Source organism: Lissotriton vulgaris, chromosome 5, assembly GCF_964263255.1.
Source record: "Lissotriton vulgaris chromosome 5, aLisVul1.2, whole genome shotgun sequence".
NCBI classification, from domain to species: domain Eukaryota; kingdom Metazoa; phylum Chordata; class Amphibia; order Caudata; family Salamandridae; genus Lissotriton; species Lissotriton vulgaris.
In genome coordinates, this window is record NC_141693.1 from 712,167,337 (window position 1) to 712,177,379 (window position 10,043).

The following is a 10,043-nucleotide window of genomic DNA, read 5'->3' on the forward strand; positions in this document are numbered from 1 at the left end:
TGTATTGTCTTCGCTATATTGACCTACACATCTGGTTGTGAAGCGCTCCAATGCCATCGGGTCTGGCCAGCGTTATAGAAAACTGCAAAAAAAAAAACCTGTACAACTCCCTTGCCACCTTCCATCGCAAGATCGCAGACATCCACGACCGCTTCAAGGTCTAACCGCCACGACAACCACTGAGACCTCCGTCCGCACGTCCACCATCCGCACCGACCCCCTGCGCTCCTGGACCAACAAACTACAATGACACCATCAAAATCATGAACACCATCCCCTCCGGATCTCCGTCAGACCCATGCCCACACCACATCTTCCACAAAGCCAGCACCACCATCGCACCCCATCTCCGGAAGGCCATCAACATCTCCTTCGAGACAGCAACCTTCCCGGAGAGCTGGAAGCACGCCGAGATCAATGCCTTACTCAAAAATCAAAGGCTGACCCCAAGAACTTCCGCCCCATCGCCCTGCTCCCAGCAAAGGTCATCAATTAAGACTGTCAACAGACAACTGACCCGCTACCTCGAGGAGAACAGCACCCTGGACCCGTTCCAGTCCGGGGTCCGCAGCTACCACTGCACCGAAACTGCCCTCATCGCAGCCACCAATGACATCAGAGCCCTGCTGGATTACGGCGAAACTGCGGCCCTCATCCTCCTGGACCTGTCAGCCGCCTTCGACACAGCCTGCCACCGCACCCTACGCACGCCTCCATGACGCTGGAATCCAAGACAAGGCTCTGGACTGGACTACCTCTTTCCTTTCCGGCAGAACCGAGAGCCACCGAGATCTGTGGCGTACCCCAGGGCTCATCCCTCAGGCCAACATTGTTCAACATCTACATGGTGCCGCTTGCCCACATCACCAGACTGCACTACCTCAACATCATCTCCAATGCCGACGACACCCTGCTGATCCTCTCCCTCACCAAGGACCCCCTCAGTGCCAAAATCAACCTCTACGAAGGAATGAAAGCCGTTGCCAAGTGGATGAAGAACAGCAGACTAAAGCTAAACTCGGACAAGACGGAAATCCTCATCCTCTGCTCCACCCTCTAGGCCTGGGACGACTACTCTTGGTGGCCGACCGCACTGGGAACAGCTCCAACACCCACCGACCATGCACTCAACCTAGGGTTCATACTCTAGTCTCTCCATGACAAAACAGGTCAACGCTGTCTCATCCTCCTGCTTCAACACCCTCTGCATGCTTCACAAGATCTACAGGTGGATCCCCACAGAAACTAGAAGAACGGTCACACAGGCCCTCGTCAGCAGCAGGTTGGACTACGGAAACGCCCTCTACGCAGGAGCCTCGGCCAAACTCCTGAAAGGACTCCAATGCATTCAAAACTCCTCCGCATACCTGATCCTAGACATCCCTCGCCGCAGCCACATCATACCCCACCTGAGAGACCTGCTCTGGCTCCCCATCAACAAGAGGATCACCTTCAAGCTCCTCACCCATGCACACAAAGCACTACACATTGGACCAGCATACCTCAACAGATGACTCAGCTTCTACACCCCTAATTGCCAGCTCCGCTCTGCAGACCTTGCCCTCGCCACAGTCCCCCGCATCCGAAGAGCAACCTCCAGCGGCAGATCTTTCTCCCACCTCGCCTTCAAGACCAAGACCATGGAACAGCCTCCCCATCCCCCCCCCTACGGCAGACCCAGGACCTCCTAACCTTCAGAAGACTCCTCAAGACCTGGCTTTTTGAGTAGTAGCAGCATCCCCCCCCCCCCCTTCAGCGCCTTGAGACCCTCATGGGTAATTAGTGTGCTTTACAATTGTATTGATTATTTCATGACTAACACTCCTCTCGAAATCTTGCCTCTTTAAACCTGAACAATCACTTCAATGATCCTCCCCCTTCTAACTGCCTAGCTGCCGCCTCTCAGGCTATCATCCCTTCCTGGACCTCAAAAATCAACGCCTCCCTCCTACAGGGCTCCATTCCTGATTCTCTCAAGGTTGGCCAATTTGTCCCCATGCTAAAAAAAAACCTACGTTGGATCCTGCTTCCGCTGACCACTGTAGACCCAAATACAACATCCCACTCCTAGCCAAAGTTCTGGAAAAATGTGTGCAACAGCAGCTGAGCCTACACATCAACCACTCCCACCTTCTACATTACTTCTAATCCGGGTTCAGACCTGGACACAGCATTGAAACCATCCTTCCCACATTGTGGATGACTCTCCCCAAGCCCCCCACCCCCACCCCCAAGCCAAAACCGGTTTGCTAATCCTCCTAGACCTATCTTCTGCTGATACGGTTAACCACGAATTTCTCCTTGAATGCCTCAAACTCAGGATAGGTTTGGATGGCACAGTCCTTGAATGGTTTAGATCCTTCCTCCAAAATCGCTCAGAGTCCATCAACGGTAATCTATTCGCTCCCTCTCCGGTTAGAGTCCCCCAAGGATCAACCCTCTACCCTACCCTCGTCAACCCTCTACCCTACCCTCGTCAACCTTTACCTTGAACCACTCACTGAGGTGCTGCCAATATCTCCTACCTTATGTACACCGACGATACACAGATCTAAATCAAAATCTCTTCCCCTGGGGACATTTTCTCCCAGAATAAGGCCCTGAAGCCGACAGTCCATTGGCTCACCGCCAACCAGCTTAAACGCGAATAAAACTGAATTTCTTCTAATCTCCCCACCCACAACCAATTCAGATATCCAGACCAACACAGTACTAAACTGCCCTTCTACCATTGTTGACTCTGTGAAATCCCTTGGAATAACCCTGGACGGCACCCTGAACATGCGTGGCCATATGAACTCTATGGCCAAAACTGCCAGATTCCACCTGAGTTACCTCAGAAACCTAAAACCCTTCCTCAATGTTTCTACTTTCAAACTCCAATCCAGGCACTAGTCATTTCCAGACTTGAATACGGATGCTCTACTCTCACAGGGCTACCCAAGAACTCTGTCCCCTTTGAAAGACTGCCTCAACGCCGCCGCTAGACTCCTAACTGGCTCAAAGAAATTCAACCACATCTCTCTCCACCTCAAAGTTCTGAACTGGCTTCTCCTAGAGGCCAGAATCCAACTTAAACTGGCCTGCATTACTCACAAATCTCTTTACTCCAATTCCCCTGCATTTCTCACCCAAAAACTTGTGATATCCGGAGAAGCCAGAAACTCCCGATCTGCCAAAGACCTGTTGCAAGCAGCACGCTTCCGGAAGAAAAAAACTACAATCTGGCCTTCTCTGAGCCCGTTCAAAGAATTTGGAACTCTCTCCCACCCTCCATCAGAAGACTTCCGTCCTTGGCGCACTTTAAAAGGAGACCAAATCCTTCTTAATGGGCAAATACATCATCAAACGATAACATTTCTATTACCTCAGCGACATGTTCCACCCTCCAGCTCTGCATTATCCACTGCTCCTACGGACAATACAAATTCCTGCACTCCTGGGCATCCCACCCAAGAGTTGAGACTGCGTTCCTTCTTTTATAATGTATCTACTTGTTTTAATTTTTATCCCAGAAGTACCCGTGGCCTTAGACTGCGTGTTTTGTTTTTTTTCTCTTTTTTTCCTTTTTCTTTTATAATGTATCCACCTATTTTACCCAAGCGGTTCCTCCCTACTGTACGCTTTGTATACCACCCGTGATCCTGTAAAGCTCTGGAATACCCTCACAGGTCTGGTTTACACTCTATGAAACTATAAAATAAAATAATATCCATTTTCATGTGAGGCAGCTTGCGGTCTCGGGTTCTTTGTCTGTTGCACAGCTCTTCCACAGAGGAGTGCCCAGATACCCAGGGCTCAGTTTCCTCTAGGTCTGACCAGTGTTCTCCCAGAGGAGAGGAGACCTAAACTTGTGGCTGCTCTGAAGTTTGTTTCCCAGACTTCTTACCTTTTCTCTTGCAGTGTTGGGGCATTATTCCAGGCCCCAATACCCCTTTTCTTTTCTGCCCTGGGCTTTGCTTTGTGTTCCTTGTTTTTACACCAGCCCAATCGGGTATTCCTAGCATGGTTGCGTGGAATTATTATCTCTACCTCGGTTCGTGCTGAGGGCTCCAGATCATTCCCTAGATGACACTGTAATGGGATGGCAAAGTACCCAACCACCTTTTAATTTTGTCCAGTAACCCCTCCCCACTTTAAGGGCACGGTAGCCATGAGATGAACTTTAGTATGGTTCTTACCATTGGTGACTAGTTAAGTTTGTCCAGCGCAATACTGCTCTAGGGATACCAGTTTTTTTTAGTCGCCATGGTTACACTTGCACCTATATCTCTCAGTGCTTCTACTCTAACCCCATTGATGTGTGGCTGTCCAGGTTACGGAGCCAGACAGCCAGAGCAGTTGCTTCAACCCCCCACTTTTTAGATTACGGTGGAATCCCATCTGTAAACTCACCACTTCAGTTGTAACTGGGGGTGTACTAGTAGAAGCCTTTTTGGGACCAGGAAAGCCCCCAATTAGGTGTCCATTTGCCTTACAATTGAAACATAAAGTCTTTTTGAAATCCCATTTCGTACCCTAGTACCCACCCTTGGGTTGCGGACTGCCTCTGGGCCCACCCTCCAGGACAGGTTTTTGTGGTACCTCAGACGTCTGTTTTGTTTGTTTTTGTTCTTAGAATGTTCCACATGCTCCCTGTAGATGGAATAGCAAAAACTTTCTTTTGCTCACCCCCACCATAAGACTTTGGGGACCCCCTAATCTTGTTTTAATGGTTTTCCTTCTTCCACTAACTCCTCAGGAGAGGCTAAACCTATGTCTACCAAGTATTGATGAAATATTTTAGACTTGTAGTCACCTACACACCACCCTACACTTACACCCCCTCACTTGCATTCATCAATATGGCTAAAATCAAAAGATCCAAGCTAAAGATCCCCCACTGAGGGACCTGTCCAGCATTGCAACATCGGCCCGACGAGGAGCAGACCAATGATGAAGCATGACATCCTTCTGGGTGTGTGATAGCATTCAGATCCGATCACTCTCCAACCCCCCTCATCTCCCCCAGGATCCCTTAGGTCTACCAGCCAGTTACTTCTGACATCCTTATCATCCCTCCCACCCCATGATGAACTGCAACGTCCTTTTGTGCTAGGTTGTCATTTCCGAGGTCTGATGCTGGACCTAATATATCTCTTCCTTGTCCCTCCTTTCATTTATAGTGATTCAGAAGCAAGCCAGAGGAGTGGAACGGGTGATCCCTGTTTTAGGCACTGGGTGTAGCGATGTTATATGAGAGATGTGAGGTAGTGTCTTCCCAAGAGGATTGGGATATCTGAAAAGGGAAAGTAGGAGGTGAAGAGCAGTGGTTGGAGGTTACATCTGAAGATGCAAGAATAGCTGGAAAGGGTGCTGCAAGGTCTGCATGTACAATGGTCAGTGGAGGTGACTTGGGGGCGGGTAGGCCAGAGATGGTGTATAATGTGCAATATCTGCTGGTGGTACCACCACTACTCTCTCAGTGGGCATGGGCAGATGAATTGGTGGGTTGTATGGACTTTGACTATGAGGAGGATAGCTGGGAGGAGGACTAGGTCTTGGGCAATGAGGTGATTGATAAGGCGTAACAGGGGAGCTGGCAAAAAGGGGGCGGAGGCTCCATGGGTGGGTTTGTTAATCAGTGTCCTCTTAGTGTTTTACAGGCTTAAGACAAAAATCCACTGACACCAGGTCGACGGGCAGGTGATTTCTACTGTTAAGGCAGCAGAAGCAAGGCAGCAAACTACGGAGCGGGCACTGACTTTAATGCCAGGTAAGGATGTAAGGGTGACTTTGTCTGCCCCGGTTATGTTGTCAATTGGGGTGGATGCTGGGAATGGAAAGGGGAAAATTACATGTCTGCAGATGTACTGTTAAGTTAAGGACACTGTTGGGCACGGAGGAAAACGGGTCCGCTACAAAAGGGTACACAAAAAGTGTCTGCACAAAGGGACGGAGCATCTTGTACACAAACCGGTAAGTAAGCACGAGAACAACAAGGGGACATGGCTTAGAACATGAGAACTGATGCTGTGGAACAGATTGTGACGAGAGGTAGAAATGTACGGTCAAAATAGGGGATTTCAAAGAAAGAAAGGAGTTGAAAAAAGTTGTCATACATGTGACAAAGCCACTGGGTGCACACCACAGAAAAGAAATGGCAGGAAATATATGTCGGAATGTTTTCACTGTTGCATAGTGAGCTGGAAGCTAAAGAGAGGTCTAAGGAGGAAGAATACGACCTGTTCAAACGACCTAGGGGTTTCCATAACAATATAAAACTGAACAGCAGCATTTTCGCTTTTCGATAGTGTATATTTCGAAAGGATTCAGAGCAGAGTGTGGCCCTGTTTAACCCTTTCCATGCTCATGACGAGCTCAGCTCGTCATGAGGCACGGTGCTTGTGTGCTCATGACGAGCTGACCTTGTCATGAACAATGGAATTCAAGCACTTTCAGCACAGGAGGAGAATATGCTCCGCAGCCAAGGTGTTAAATAGTTGGATGATGTAGGAAGCTGGCTCTGTATATGGTATACCACTTGGAGTTTATACCATGCACAGAGTCCAGAGATTCCCCAAGAAGTGTTCAGGGCTCAATGCAAACCCAAAGTGCTCTATTTACTCCACTATTGGAGCTTTCATAGTTTCACATGCCTGAATCATTCTCCGTCATCGAGACGGGAGTCTCCGTTACATAAAAAAACAATGCCCAGTAGTATAGCAAACTGAAAAGAGGCCTAGGCCCATTTCCCTTTTGCAACCCATAACCTTCGTTATGTAAAGTAGACCGATCTTGTCCCTGAACCAAAAGGAAACTCCTCACCCTCTAGAACACATTTTTGAGAGAACCTTTTGCCCCTCAGATTTTCTAACGCACGTTTTGCTAGGACGTCTCCTTTGAGCTCTGTTCAAACTCTTCAATTTCTACTCATCTAGATTGGATTTGAGAGTTTTCTTCTTCAGATTTATTTACTACCTACTATTTCTCCAACTGTTACAATGGCTGACAAGGAGAAAAAAGGTTTATTTAGAGCCTGTGCCACCTGTTCAAAGAAAAGGCACTATGCAGACGACCCTAAAAAGGATTGCATCTGCTGCCTTTATCCAGATCATCAAGCAAAGGATTGTAAGGTATGTCGTACCTTTTCAAATAAAACTTTGAGGGCTCGTGAAGGAAGGTTATTACTTTGTCTTCAAAAGCTTAAAGCCAGGAAGGAAGTCCTGTCTAGGGTCTTCTGGCTGCAGTCCCTCTAAACCTCCCCCAAGCAAAGAAAAGGAGAGCATGGGTCATGCTTCAGGGGTAAAACATACCAAGGACTGAGGAATTCAGGGCTAGGCTCTGGACCCCTGACTTTCCATGCCCTACTGTGAGCAAGGGCCTGGCCAAAAACCTAGGGGTTTGGTTCGATGAAGACTTGAACTTTTCTTCTCAGATAAAAAAGCTGACTGGGACTTGTTTGGGGACCCTTAAAATCTTGATGATATTCTTCTCTTTGCTGCCAGTGAGCTCTAAGGAGATGGTGGTCAGAGCAATCATTCTGTCTCGCCTAGATTACGCTAACGCCTTGCTGGCTGGCAGTCCGGCTTACTTGACCAGGAAACTTCAAGTAGTCCAAAATGCGCCCGCCAGATTGCTACTGGGATTGCCTCGTAGACAGAGTTCGCATTAATTTAAGTACTCTGCATTGGCTCCCGGTGGAGTCTCGCATTTAATTTAAAATGCTTTCCATGGCTCACCGTGCTCTGCATGGTCTTGGCCCTAGCTATTTGCAGAAGCGATTTTATAAACCCTCCCGGCACCTGCGATCATCGGATCAGCTACTAATGAAAAATCCTCGGTTCATCCGCCAGAGGCTTGGCGGCAACTCATTTGTTCGCAAAGCCGCCCTGGCTTGGAACCTACTACAGATGGCTCTAAGGAGTATCCATGACCCATTGCTTTTTTTTAAAAAAAGAACTAAAAACGCTGCTGTTTTAGACTGACATCGGAGTATGGATAACTTTTCATTCTTTCTGGAGTTAGCGCCGGGACACTTTCAGTAGCTGTGCGCTGTATAAATTTAATATAACTCAACATAACAAGAGTAAAATCTCACAGTCCACAATCACCCACTAAAGTCAAACATTCAGTCAAGAAGCCAGCCTCCACACCTTCTGAGGGGACATTGGAGAAATCTACACTGTCGACGGGAGCGTCGACGAAGAAGATGGCGGCGTCTATGTAATCGGAGGTAAAATTTACGTCTAAGACTTTATCACCGTCGGCGGCAGTGTCGATGCTGAGATCTGTGGTGACGACTGCATCGACTACAATGACTACAGCTAACAATTGTGCCGTTGATTGCAATGACGACAGTAACGGCATAGTCGATGGTAGCGCTGACAACGATAATAACGTTGGTGGTTGCGATGACGAATTTGTCGACGAGAGGAAAAAAGCCCAGAAAATGGGTTCTTGCCAGGAAGAACCCATCACCAAGTAAGGTGACCCATTTGGTAACATCTCACCATTTGGAGGAGTCAGAAGAAGTGGAGGATGATGGCGGTCCTTTTGGCTATGCTAGTAGCCCGTCGCAGTTGCAAATAAAGTACCAAGAGAGAGACTCAGAGGATGAATATGAGGGGCTTCAATGTCGTCCCCAGCAATAATACCGACAGGAGGAGATGGTGAGTGTTCCATCGTCATTGCTAAAGGATTTGCAGTTCATGCTGGAGGATTATAAGAGACATCCTGTTCCTCTAGAGAATTACAGGTGACTACGCCTCAACCACGCTCTATACCAGGTACGCCAGTGTGTAGGGGATACATTTTACCAGAGCCCTTGCCTAGATCTCCACCAGCAAGATCTCAACTAGAGCCAGTGACCACAGATGATGATGATGAGGAGGAGGGAGAGATAATGGACCCTAGCAGGGAGTGGGATGATTATCTCATTTAGTCGCTTTCTTCCCCTTTACCGAAACCTGTCGATTCACCACGTGAGTACATCAGTGGTTTTCATAATTTAATGGAGAGAGCCACAAACAGATTCACACTCCCCATGTCCACAGACAAAGCAGAATGTTTCTTTTACGACTTCAAGGAACCTTATCGTAGTACATTTCGGTCCCTACCGATTGTCGATCATCTATGGAAAGAGGGCCTGGAAGTCCTGGAGACAACGGCAATGGTGACTCGAGTACTTGCCAGACTGGACAAAAAATATAAGGCACCTTCGGATGCTCCAGCTTGTCGTCTAGGCCACCCCAAGCTGGACTCCGTCCTAACCCAGGCGGCTCAGCAGAAGACCAGGAATCTGTCCGCTCCTATTACGACACCTCCGGACAGAGAGCGTAGGAGATTGGACTATGCGGGGAAGAGGTTTTCCTCTGTCTACCCTTTTAGTTAAAGCTTTGAATGCCCTGGCCATTCTAGGCAGGTACGATAGGCAGATGTGGTGTGACCTCTCGCCTCCTGCATTCCAGAGGCTGACAGACCAAGATTCTGCAAGAGGGAGAAAGGACTTTGGCTGAAGTCATAGATTGTGCTATGGACATGGACATCGCAACCACAGCCTTCAGATCGTTGGGAGGAGCGGCGGTCCTGTGCAGACAAGGATGGCTGAGAGCAACAGCGTTCAGGACGGAAGACCAAAATAAGATCTTGGACCTTCCTTTCAATGGAGAGGATTTATTCGGAAATCACATAGACTAGGTACTGCAAGGTATCAAAAAATATACTGATACAGCAAAATCATTAGGAACACTACAATATAGGAAAGTTCCTTTTCAAGGCTCTAAAGGTAGAGACCAATCATCTTTCAGAGGAGGATACCAGCAGGGAAGATATTCATCTTACTCTACATCATCGCAGCCTTACCGTAAGTAGTATACGCACCGTCAGTCAGGAGGCTACACAAAATCTACACCTAGAGGGTAGGCAACGTAGTCAGGGGAAAGACAACAACCAATGACGACAGCCTTCAGGATCCGGCTACACCTATCCCTATTATGTCACATGTTCCCTTGCGTGGAAAGATTGCTTATTATCTCCAAAATTGGCAGCAAATAACTACGGAC